Source organism: Talpa europaea (assembly GCF_964194135.1).
Source record: "Talpa europaea genome assembly, chromosome: 10".
NCBI lineage: Eukaryota > Metazoa > Chordata > Mammalia > Eulipotyphla > Talpidae > Talpa > Talpa europaea.
The window spans coordinates 28,726,729-28,739,224 of record NC_140077.1 but is presented as its reverse complement, the minus strand read 5'-3'; positions in this window follow the sequence as shown (position 1 = coordinate 28,739,224).

The window sequence follows — 12,496 nt, the reverse complement described above, 5'->3', positions numbered from 1 at the left end:
TCTGCCTTGGTGTAGAATATGGCAAGTTGTGGCCTGCAGAGAAGTCAAGCCCCCAACTGTGGCTGGCAGGAGGCCCCTCCCTCCCCAAGGCACAGGGTGAGGCCTGTAACTGGGTCTTCCAGCAGCATTCTTCTTGGCAGAGCGACCAAGACTTGAAAATAGGGTTTCAGTTCCTTAGCGCCTCAGCTCTTCAGAGGAAAAAGGGATCTGCCAGGTGCCCTCTCTGAGTGTTTCCTCAAACACTTACCCTGACTGCACCCAGGGTAAGACCTGTGTCTGGGGTTCTCACTTAACACTGGGTCCACGGCACAGCTATGACTTGTTTTAACAAGTTCATGGGGGGAGGGTTGAATTTACCCAGAAATAATAGGGGGTGATTTTTTTCTCATGCCTTCTTCTGTAGGCTCTTTTCCCCTAATTCTCCTGCTTCCTGCTCTGAGCTCCAGCCTGAGTTGCTCACTGTTCCCCCAAGTGCCTCTATGCCTTGGGCTTCTCTGGTGCTGTCTACTGCTCAGAAAATAGCCTCCTTCTCGTCCTATAGCTGACACTACCTCCTGCAGGAAGCCCTTGCCAGAACAGCCCTCAGCTCCATTATCAGGAGCTCCTCTCCTGTCCCAGTACGTGTTCCCAGTGCTTGCTGTGCTGGCCCTGTAGGGGCTGCCTCCTGTTTTGACTTGTATTTGGTACAAACAGCAGTGACATTGCTTTTCTGCCTCATCACTTGTCACCAACACTGATCACAAATCTGGCATCTTGCAGGGATCCAAAAATGGCTGTAAAATTACAGGAATACAAGAAGTCTCACAGCTCTTCAAAAGTCAACTTTCCTGGACTTGTGCATACACAGCTATAATAAAACATGTAAAAGTCTCCAGGGGCCAGAGAGACCCTGGTCAGTGGAGTCCCTGGGGAATGGGAGACTCAGTCCTCTACTAGAGGGGCAGCTCTGCTGGTATTTCATGAGAAGCAGAAACCTGATTTTTTATGGGCTATGTTTCACTGTCTAAAGTAGGTGGTGGGGATATCTACCAGCACTACCATCATGATCACATGATGGCTCATACCTTCCACCTCCAGCAGATGTGGGGCCAGGCGGCCAGCTCTGCAAACAAGTGCTGTGTATCACTCCACATCACTGCATTTGGGTCAGTGCATGACCCTGAAGCATTCCTGTCCTCTGCCTTGGTGACCTACAAAGACACACGTCCTAATTGGTACAGCTTCTCAATGGCCAGCCTGTGACCTTGCGTGCTTCTGATGTATGCAGAAAGTCATTCAATTACAACAAATGTATATGCAGTTAAAAATGAAATGCAGCCAGACAAAACACTTGCAAGTTGCCCTTGGTGTGCCTTCTGATTCACCACTTGACTGTCCCCAGTACTTGCATTCCCTCAAGCATGTGGGGAGTAGCTCATTTTGGTCTATGTAGCAGGAATTCTGAAACGTGGAATTCTTGTTAAGTTGAGCTGTGATTAGTTATTAATGGAGGATGCTTCCTAAAGAGCTCTGGGCTGTGATTTCACATGACTTCAGTTGTGTGCTCTTTCTGTTCTGAGTCTGAATTTTCCCAACTGAACAATGAGAATATTGACCTCTCATGGATTAAATGTTCTCAACCATTGGAATGCTTTGGTCAAATGGAATAATTATGCAAATCAGATCATTGGGGACTGCTTTTGTTCATAGGGAGGTAAGTGGTTGTGGGGAGGGGGGGCACCCAGTGCCTTGCCTGAGGTTCCAGATAATGCTGTTGCAAAACACTGTGCTGAGTAACACGTGAGAGCCTTCTCACACTGGCCTTCAGAGCTTTATCCTCAGAAGTTGGTTTATTTAAGGGATAACTACAAGCTCAGTGTCTCCAACTCATGCCATTGGTTGGGGAGGCTGCTCTGAGAAAGGAGTCAAGAGGAATGTGAAGGAGGACTGGACTGCAGATGGCTCATAGAGTAAACAGCTTAGCTTGACAGACACAGAAATTGGGGTTCATCATCCTGGATGAGGGCAGAAGGTAAATGAGTAAGGCTGGTAGAAGCATTGAAAGGCCTACTTCAGCAAAAGGGGCTCTTCCAATTTGCAGGACTGAGTCTTAAATCTCATGGGGTGGGGGTCTAGGCATCTAGAAGAACAATCTCTCCTTGGAGAGTACCACATATTTCCGTGTCCTCTGTCATTCATCGCCTGGGTGGTCCTAAGCAAGTCTGCAGTTCTCATAAGCCCCATTCCTGAGCCCAAGTAGGTAACATCTCCTCCCCAAGGTTCAGTCCTGAGCTCTTGGGTCACGCACAAAATTTTAGCGCAAAACTTGAACCCTGGGTATTTGTGTCTCCTTTATTAGACTTCAGGTTGAGGGCATTTTTATCCATTTTAATATTCCCAGTATCAGTGAACTGCACATGTATCTCAGAGGCATCCTAGAGAACTACTAGAGAGAGAGAGAGAGAGAGAGAGAGAGAGAGAGAGAGAGAGAGAGAGAGCGAGCGAGAGCTCAGTAAGAAAACAAACAGATTTCTCTCCATTTGGAGCATGGTCCTGAAACTGCCCCTTAAATGCTCACTCTCCTTCTGCCTCGAGCAGACTTTGGAGAAACTCGTTAGCAGTGTTTTTCAATATTCTATGAAAAGTATTATCTTATCTTTAAAGAAAACCCTAGGCAGAAGCCCCGGGATTAAAGCAAAGTCGGTTGATGCAGGAGTGGGGAAGATAGGCTGGGCTGCCCTGCCACCAAGGCACAGCTGAAAACCAGTGACAGATGCACCCGGCAGGCCAAGCCCTGCTGCTCCTGGGAGTCCAGCCTCCTTTGTCCTGGCCTGCGCCCCTCCCCCCCACCCCAGGGCACACAGCCCAGGCTTCCATGTTTGCTTCCCAGGCTGGAGGAAACTCTGTCCCCAACGAGAGGGTTATGCTGAAGCCAGGGCGCCTTGTCCCCAGAGGAGGGGCCCCAGGGTGCTGTGCCAGCCTTGGTTACCTGTCCCCAGTGAACAGACAGTGGATTGTTTTCCCTTTCCACCTCAGCGGCTGCTCTGCCAGCCATGTGGAGGGGCTGCTGAGGAGGCAGCTGCCACAGCCTGCCCGTGCATTGTCCTGGCCTTTGATTTGGGACAAAGGACACTGAAGCCTTTCCAACTGCTAGACTTGACCCAGCTTTCCTTTTTTGTGGTCATGGAGTTGATTGTCACCGATGAAGCCCTCTCTGTGGTTCTGCAAATCAGCACTACAGCCCAACTCTGATTGGCCAATGGCAAAAGGATAAAAATAAGGTGAATGAAGTACAGTTTTCATGAAGCTAAATTGAATACATTTAAAGCCTTTTATTTCAAGACTGTACAACCGAATTTTTGGTACTACCATGCCCTCTCTCCATAAAATAAAAAATACTCACAAAAGTCGACAGCTGTCCTTGCTTGCAAAATGGAAAATGTACCAACATCTGAATTAAAATGTTTTGAGGACAGCTGTGAAATCAGAGTTTGGTAATTTCTGTTCTAACATTTCATAAAATTAGGCTTATTTTCTTACTCAGGCATGATTGAAATAAAACATACAGAGAAAGTGAATGAGAAGCAAAAGAAAGGAGGACAGAGAAAGTGGGGCACAGCTGGGGGCCTCTCAGCCAAGTCTAATCCCACTAGAAGGAGGTGGGGGGTTGGAGGGACAGGGCAGGCCCTGGCAACATTGCCTTGCATTCCCGGGGAAATCTAAGCTTTTGCTGTACAGCCCATGTTACCACTTCCACATGCCAGCCTAGGCCAGCAGGAAGGTGCTAAGACAAGGAAACTTTATATAGGGGGCTTCCTCTGCACCTGTTAGCCAGCAAGTGGCAGGAGGTTGGCCAGGGAAGAAGCTACAGTGCATATTGCTACCAGTTGTCTCCGAGAAAGGTTCTGCCTGGACACAGGCTGCCTCTTAGCAACACATTTTTGCAGAGAAAGCCAGCAGTTGGGATGTGGATGGCAGAAGCGACTCAGCAACTACAGCTCCTGCCCCCTCCCACACCACTATCCTTATCCCTCCTCCTGCCTCCACAGCTCTCCTGCCCCTTGCCCTACCCTGACCTGGCCACAGCCTTCCCTGCCCCAGCAGGGTGAGGAGCTCTGGGAGGACATGCACATTCCAGACAGAGAGCTGAGGGAGAGCAGAAGAGATGGCCACAGAGCCACCAAAGCTCACAGCCACCAAAACTTCCTCACTGCCCTCCCCTGTGTCCCCTCCCCACTGATGACATGCTGAGTTCCGACCAACATGTCTCCCTGAACCCATTCCACCTCATGGGCCTCCCTGACACCAGTGTCCTTCCTCTGAAGAGCCTGGCCCCCTACACCCATGTGACTGGCCTTCCTCACAACTTCCTGCCAGCCCAGCCCAGCCCAGCCCAGGGCCAGTGCCTCACCCAGATCCCTGAGGCCAGACTTCTGGCTTTTGACTTAAATTTTAAAGCATTGCAATGTGGAGCAAGAAAATTGTTTCCAACCTTCCTGGTCCTCCTTACACACACACCCCTGGCCCTGAGAGATCTCTACTCTTCAAACTGACGCACCTCCTGCCTATGGAAGAGGGGCTCTCCTCTGGTTTTTGGGCCAAATTGTTGCTCAGAATGACCACCAGCCAATTTCCTGATCACCTGGGCCCGGGTATAGCCTTGCAGGTGGGCCTTGAGTGGTGGAGGCCAGCTGCTGTGGGACTGTCCTGGGTGATCTGCAGCTGCCCCACCTGCACTGACCACCTGGCCAGGCACAGGCCTGCATGCCAGTGCAGCTGTTGGGGGGCAGTTTCCTGTAAGGTATGGTGCAACTTAGAATCTTCTAGGTTATGAAGCCCTTTGGAATTTCTTGAAAGCTTAACACTTTTCTCCCCAGAAAAATGCACATGAGGATGTGAGTAGATATGCACATGCACACACACACATGCACACTGAATTTGCAAACCATTGCAGAGAGACCAAGAAGCCTCTGTTCATGTGCTCCTGGACCCCCAGATCCTAGGTTAAGACTTCTGCTAAAACTGTCACAGCAAGGCAGAGGAAGCAAAGGACACTGCAGAGAGAATTCTGAGTGTGAGTTTTGTGGGGGCATCAACTTGGCACATGGCTTCTGCATGTTGTGCCAACTCTCGACACCATTTAGCCAGGGTTCTATGGCAGCTAGTTTAGAGTATCTTTAGGGCTCTTCCTAGCTGTATGACACTTTTGCCCTGACCTCTCAAGTTCACACAGGGAGAGACTTCCAAATCTTTCTTTCAACAGTGCATTCTGGGGACAAGGTCAGCCAGCCAGGAAGGGAGATTGAGCAAACTGAAAAGTTCCCCTTTCACAAAGAATGAATAAAACCACAGAAGCCATGGAAGTACAGCTACTTCCTATTTTATTTTAATTTACTTTAAAACAATTTCCAAATATTTTCTTAAGTACTTTGTGATTGGCTAACCACCCAGCCTTCACAAGGACCTGGGCTTAAAGCTCTGCTCTGTGATTCTTAAGTTGTGTGATCTTAGGCAAGTTCCTTTCTCTCTCTGAACCTCAGGTTGCTATTTAATTGAATCACTCACTGCTGTAAAGGTGAATGAGGACACATGTAAGATGGGTCCCATTCAGGGTTTACCCCAAATAAAAAGAAGCTTCCATTATAGGTTAGGGGCTCAGGAGAGATAGTGGGGCTCTGAAAACAGAATAACAGTCCTCCCATCAGTAACTGCTGGGATCGAGGGCACAGGCTGAGCTGGCTCTCAAAACCAGGCTCCTGGTCCTCAGAGGTCCCATCCAGAGCACCTTCTGGTAGGTCCAGCAGCCAGCGTGTCCCCTTTGTGGCTTTGTGTTCACAGGCTCTGAACTTTGACACATGCCAGCATAAGTCCTGTATGTTCTTTGCTGTGTGCCACTGCCTAGCTGACCCCGACCCAGGGCAATCTGGTCCTTCAGTGGCTTTGCCCTCCAGGCCACCCACTAGTGTCTCATGGGGGGAATCTAGCTCCACTTCCCCTCCACTTTTTGCACTGATACTTTAACCTGTGCCCACGTTCACTTTCACTGTCAAGTCTTGACCCACCAGCACTACACGAAAGAGCACTCCTGAGAGAGAATTGCAACAAGAACTCACAAAAACAGACTTAACCAACGCTGACAAAGTCCTGAAACATACCCCATTGCAATTTCCAGCCAGCAATTTTTTTTTTAACAGAAGTTTAATATATTCCATCTTCTCTTTTTCCCTTCCCGTTCCGTTCTCTTCTTCCCCTTCTCTCCTCCCAGACCTCTCCTCCCACTTCCCCTCCCTAGCAACTCCCTGGTGGCAGCAGCTCCACTATTACACAGGGGAGTTAGACGCAGGCAGCTCTGTGCCTACCTGTTTGTTCTATCATTCGGTTATAGTTGTTTTAAAATCATGGGTTCTGGCAATAAGTCTTGATCGTGCTATGGGCACAAACTATAAAGAAGCCAGTGAGGGTGTCTCTGCCAGTGCAAGCGCATGGCTTTGGAATCTAACCTGATTGGGTTCAAATTCCAGAACCCCAGTCTTATTGGCTGTGACCTTATTTAATCCTCTGTGATGTGGGATGACTAAAGCTCTCCTTACAGAGCTTTAGGGAAGCACTGGCACTGATCCTGGCGTGAGAGGACCCCTCCTCTCTCCCCCTGGCCAGGGCAGTGTCAGATTAATGAAAACACAGGGGCATATTGGGAGGTGGGACATGTAGGGCTGTGGGAAGCCTAGGGCTGCGAATCAGCAGTCTTGGAAGAGCGAGGTGTCTTGCAGGGTAAGTTCTGAGGTTGGTGGATGAAATAAGACCTGGCACAACAAAACAGGGGTTCAGAGCCTGACTCCATCACTGACTCATCTGGGTAAAACTGGTCAATACCACTATTTTTTAGCCTCAGTTTTCTCATCTGAAAATGGGGAAAAGCGAAAGTATCAGAGCTGGGAGTTTTAGGTGGCATTCTGTGCTGGTCCTCAGCACAGGTCTTGGAAAAAGAGAAATCCTTTATAAATGGCAACTGTGAGGCAAGTCCCTCCTTCTCCTATTTTCTTGGCACTGGTTTTCCGTGTATGAAATCTGAGAATTGTGGTAAAGCGCTTTGGATCTCTCCCCACCACACTAAGACCAATGCTTCTAGGTTATTGGCTTAGACGGGAGAGAAGGTGGGCTAAGTGTAGTCTGAAGCCGCGCTTACCTGTCGTGCTCAGGTGTGGGCCCTGAAAGTGTCCTCCCCTTGGAGGAGGCGCTTGGCGCAGTGCCCAACCCGGCATTGGACCTGAGGCCCGGGATGCGCCAGACTGGCAGGGGGAGGGGGCCGTGCGCGCCGCAGCGTGGGGCACCTGTGCCCAGTCTCCAGCTCCCAGGGCAAGGGGCGGGCCCGGAGCGCGAAAGAAAGGTGGGTCGGAGCTCCGAGGCCGTCCCCGAACTCTCTTGCCCGTGCATCACTCACCGTCCACTCATCGCGCCGTCCGGAAGCCGCTGCCAGGGCTGTGCCCCCGTCCTCGACCAGTAGCAACGCGTCGTCTGCAGCCAGGGGCCTCCAGGACGCCGCACTTCGCGCCCGCCCCTCCCCGCCCCTCGCTCGTCGCTGGCCAATAGCGCCGCCCCGTCTGCCCCTCGAGCCCCGCCCCGGGCGCGCCCCTCGCGCCCTGCCGGCCAATGGCGCCACCTCGTTCGCTCGCCCCGCGGCGGGCTTACCCGCAAGGGTGGGCTCGGATAGGAGCTGAAGGCGGCGGGGGAGATTGGCGCCTAACGGGAGTCCCGGGACCACCCTGAGGGCTAGGAGGTGCTTGGAGGAAGCAGCACCGGCTCAGCAGGGAGAGTCCAAAGTGCGGGCGAAGGCCTGGACTCTGGTGTAGTGGGGGCTCTTGGGTTGCCAACAAAGGCTGTTGAGCTGACACCGCAGTGGCTTGTGTGCGCGTCGTCGGGGAGAAGGTGATCAGTGAAGCCCTTATTTTTGCTCGAGGGGCATCTGTGTGCAGTCCTGATGGTTGCTTGCTTGGTTCGAGCTCCACCCTTTTAAGAAATCAGATTCGATGACAAAGCAAGATAAACTCTTCCAGTCACCACCTGCTGGACCTCCTGCAAGTTCTGTTTTATCTCACCCCCCAAGCCACAGCCTTCGCTCCACATACCAGGTTCGTCCCAACCCCAGGCCCTTTGCACCTGCTGTTCCCTTAGCCTGGAAGGAAATTCCCCTAAATATCTACAGGAATTGCTTATTATGTTCTTTCAGTCTTTACTCACAAACCACCTTCATTTTGAGGTCTTCCCTGGCCCAAACCTATTCCTTTCTGGCATGTTATATATTTTGGAAACACCATCTAACATTTTTAGTCACGAAGGAGCCATAAAGCATGAATTTATATTTGATTTGCAAGTGGGGAACTTCAAAGACCTGAGAGTCTGAGAAGACAGTTGTGTCTTGGTCAGGCAAGGTTGCTGGGCATCTGCCTCTGCTTGGCTGTCGCTTGAGGCTTCGCCGCATCAGGACGCTGCTCCAGGATGACTGAGAAATTACTTTCTTCTTTCTGGTGCTGGGAGAAGCAAGTCATGAAAATGACTGGGTAGCACTGTAACAGGGTGGTCCCCAGGAAAGGGGGAGGTTCCCTGCCCCACCCAAGGGAGGGTGGAGCTGAGCAGGAAGAGGAGAAGCTGCAGGAGAGACTGAGGAAGGAAGCCGTATGGAGCCAGGAGGCCTGGAGGAGGCGCATGGAGCCTAGAGACACGTGAAGAAACTGTGCTTGTCTTTTGGTCGTGGACTGGGTGACACAGATGTGGGTGAGACCTGTGGGGAGGTGACAATGGCAGCTTTTATCTTGATGTTGATTTTGCTCTTTTCCTTCCGGGCTTGTCCGGTTGTTTGTGACCCTTTTCTGTGGGTCCCCACTGGAAGATGCTTTAGACTTGTGGCAGGCCTTGGGGCCTTGTTCTGGGCCAATCCCATTTGGATGGACTTTTACCCACGAGGGGACGGGTAACTTTGGGTGCTTGATTTAGAAACTAGATTCTTTGCCTTACCTGTATTGTTTCCTAGTTTTATTAAAGTTCCTTTTCATTAAAGTCTCCTATGTTTTGTGTTGATGCGGCGGATGGCAGAACGCATTTAGAATAGGCAGGTTTGCAGGGTTTTGGTCTGCCCCTCTCCCTGTCCTATAACAGCACCACATATTGTTGAGATGCGATTTAGTTTTCTTTGAGCCTTGAAAAATAGACCTCTATGTTTTAACATAAATAACATTAATAATAAGGAACATTTTCAAGGCCATTCCCTTAAAGCAGTACATGGGAGTTGAAGTAAAACGACTGGGTAATTGCCTATGGCCTTTTATGAATGACTTCATACGATTTTCCTCCTTCACTGTCTCCCAATATATGATTCAGAGCAAATGACTTTTTAAAGTAAATTTTCAAAATGTTCACATGATTTCAAATATACATTCTTTAAGAAAACAATTGGATGAGGGCCTCCCCCGTGGCGCAGCGGTTGAGCGCTGGGTTGCGAAGCTGCCCCGCAGCCTCTGAAGCACCGGTTCGATCCCCGGCTGCTCCCCCGTCACCGGAGGAGGGTCCCACATGGTGCGCAGACCTCTCCTGCCGCCCGCTGCTCCCCTCAGCAGTGTACTTTGGTCCTTCTGCCTGCTCTGCTTCCCGCTCTGGCTCTGGTGAATTCTCTCACCCTCCTGCGCTTCTAACTGTACCCAGTGCTTGTATAAATAAATAAATAAATCTTTAAAAAAAAAGTGGTTTAAAAAAAAAGAAAACAATTGGATGATTGCACTTAATTGAGATCTGTAACATGCAGTTTAAACTGACCACTTTTCATTTAATAAGTTCTATTTTACTGAACCCACCGGCAGGAAGAAGTCATTTACTGAATTCTTCTTGTGTCATTTGCTTTGGGAGAATCTTTGGATAGTGAGGTCACCCCATCGCATGATTGCAACATACAGAAGGATTGGCATTGGTTTTCAGATGATTTCTCAAATAACCTACACAGTGTTTACCCTTCTTTGCTCTGTTGACATGGTGTTCATTAACTCCATTTGTTACCATATAAATAATAGCTGCAGGTTAATATGTGGGATATTCAACTCATGCCATAGATAGGCTGGAAGTGAGAATTTGTTCTCCAAATGGATATAAATTTCAATGATGTATGTCATATAAGTCCCTTCTCATTAAACACACAAACACATGAGCACACACATTTTTTTCTATTATGGAGATGCACTGGAAGATTTTATACCCTACACTGAAGGACTAACAAGTGCTTAGGCCCAGGGTTTCCTAGGAGGGAAAGAGCTGACTTTGAAAGGTGATACAGCTAAAGATTGTTGCAGAAACTTCCTTTTGGGGAAAAGCATCTGTTCAACCAGAACTCTGTTCTATTTGGTCTTGAGACTTATATGTGGAATTTAAAAAAATAAAAAAAAAAAACCCATACAAAATATCTCCCAAACCAAAATAACCCTCAGTTTGCCAGAGGCAGAGGAATGGGTTAGGGGGAGAGGGTAGGAGAAGGGTGAAATGTGTGAAAGTGGTCTAAAAATCTAAATTACCAGTTATAAAACAAGTCCTGGAGATGTAATATACATAAGATGACAATAGTTAATAATGGTGTATTGCATATTTGAAAGTTGCTAAGAGAGTAGATCTTAAAAGTTCTCATCACAAGAAAAAAAATTTTGTAACTGTGTATGGTAATGGATGTTAACGAGGTTTTTATGGTAATCATTGTGCAATATATACATTAGTGACTCATTATGCTGTATACCTGAAACTAATTTATATTAATTATACCACAATAAAATTTAAATTAAAAACGGATGCAATTTTCTGTTTCAAAAATATAAGTGAGGACAGGTGTGGCATGAATATTATAGACAGAGAGCTTAAACTGAAATATAGAAACCCTGCCTGCATATCTAGCTGTCAGGCTTACAGATTTCAGACTCAAAACTGCAACATCAAGCTTGTTGATGAATCAAATCTTTCTCTTCACCTTCTCCTCTCTAATCTTTTTGAAAAAGATTTATTTATTTATACAAGAACTGGGGTACAGGCCAGAGGAGTGGGAGGGTGAGAGAACTCACCAGAGACAGAGCAGGGAGCAGAACAGGCAGATGGACTGAAAACACTGCTGAGGGGAGTAGCAGGCATGACAGGAGAGGTCTGCTGCGCCATGTGGGTATCTTTCTGGCCCGCCAGGAATTGAACCCGTGCTGCAGAGGCTGCGGACAGCCTCACAGCGCTGCACTCAACCCGCTGTGCCACCAGGGAGGCCCACCTCTCTAATCTTTTTGACACTGGAAATTATATAAGTATATAAGTTCATCTAACACTACAAACAGAAGTCCACAATAGAGGAATCTCTCCACTTCTTTAGGATTTCCTGGCTCTCCCAAGCCTTCCCCACACCTGTGTCACCTCCCTGCCCACCCGTACATTACACTTCCCTCACCTTCTACTTGAACTGTGCTTCCAGAAGATGCTGGCAACGTGAGGCTGCTAGAAAGTAGATCATTAGACATTGTAATGGCCATTGAGTTGCTATGTCTTACAAATAGGAGAAAGACACATTTGACAATGCAAGAGACCCTTACACACTGCATTTTCAACATGACTATGATGTAATAATATTAGAAAATGACTTGATGTTGTTGAATGTTTAATAAATAGAAATATTTATGAAACACAGGGAGCTTGCAGAACAAGGAGAGTAGTGTTTATAGAAGGACATACTTCTCAAAAGAGAGTATCTTAAATAAGGATTTCCCTCCATAAGGGTTTGCTGTTGCTTCAGAGCCAGAATTCCTATGAATGGCAAGATACTGATTGAAATTCAAGTCTGAAAACTAAAAATGATTAGGACCTTCCCGCAAGCCAGGATGTTAAACAGCCAAAGGAAGTGGAGACCTTCCAGATGGAAAAGAAAGGAACCCTGAGAAAGTGCAGAGCATTTGCACAAACAAGGGTTATTTGTCCAATTCCTGTGCTGTGTATTTCAAAGCAGATCATCCCCAGGGCACTCTGGGAAGACTGGCCCACCAGAGGATGTGGCTGCTGCTGAGTCCTGGAGGGAAGAGCAGCGCTCTCCTCCCAAGCATGTAGTTCCCAAGGAATGTAAAACATCCTCACTGGACAAGGGGTGAGCTGGCCAGACTTGACCTGTTCACCCTGTGTTTAAAAAGATGTTTCAGCTGAGTTGACCTCACCTCTGAACCTGTTATCAAAGCCATCTCTGTTTAGTCCCTGGTGTGATAGGAGCTTCCCATCCCCAAGTTTCCTTCCCAACCTTTGCAACTGTGAACTAAGAAATTGTGAGTTTAAATTTTGCATCCCTTTGAGAATCATTTTTAGCTTTTGACATTTCTGAGTTTTGTCTTTGAAAACTCTCTTGGTATAACACATAAAACATGACCTTAAAGCTGCAAGAGAATTAGAATGATCAGTGTATTAGGGTTTTCCAGAGAAATAGAACCAATGGACATGTGTCTACTGATTTATCTCATGTGTGTGTGTG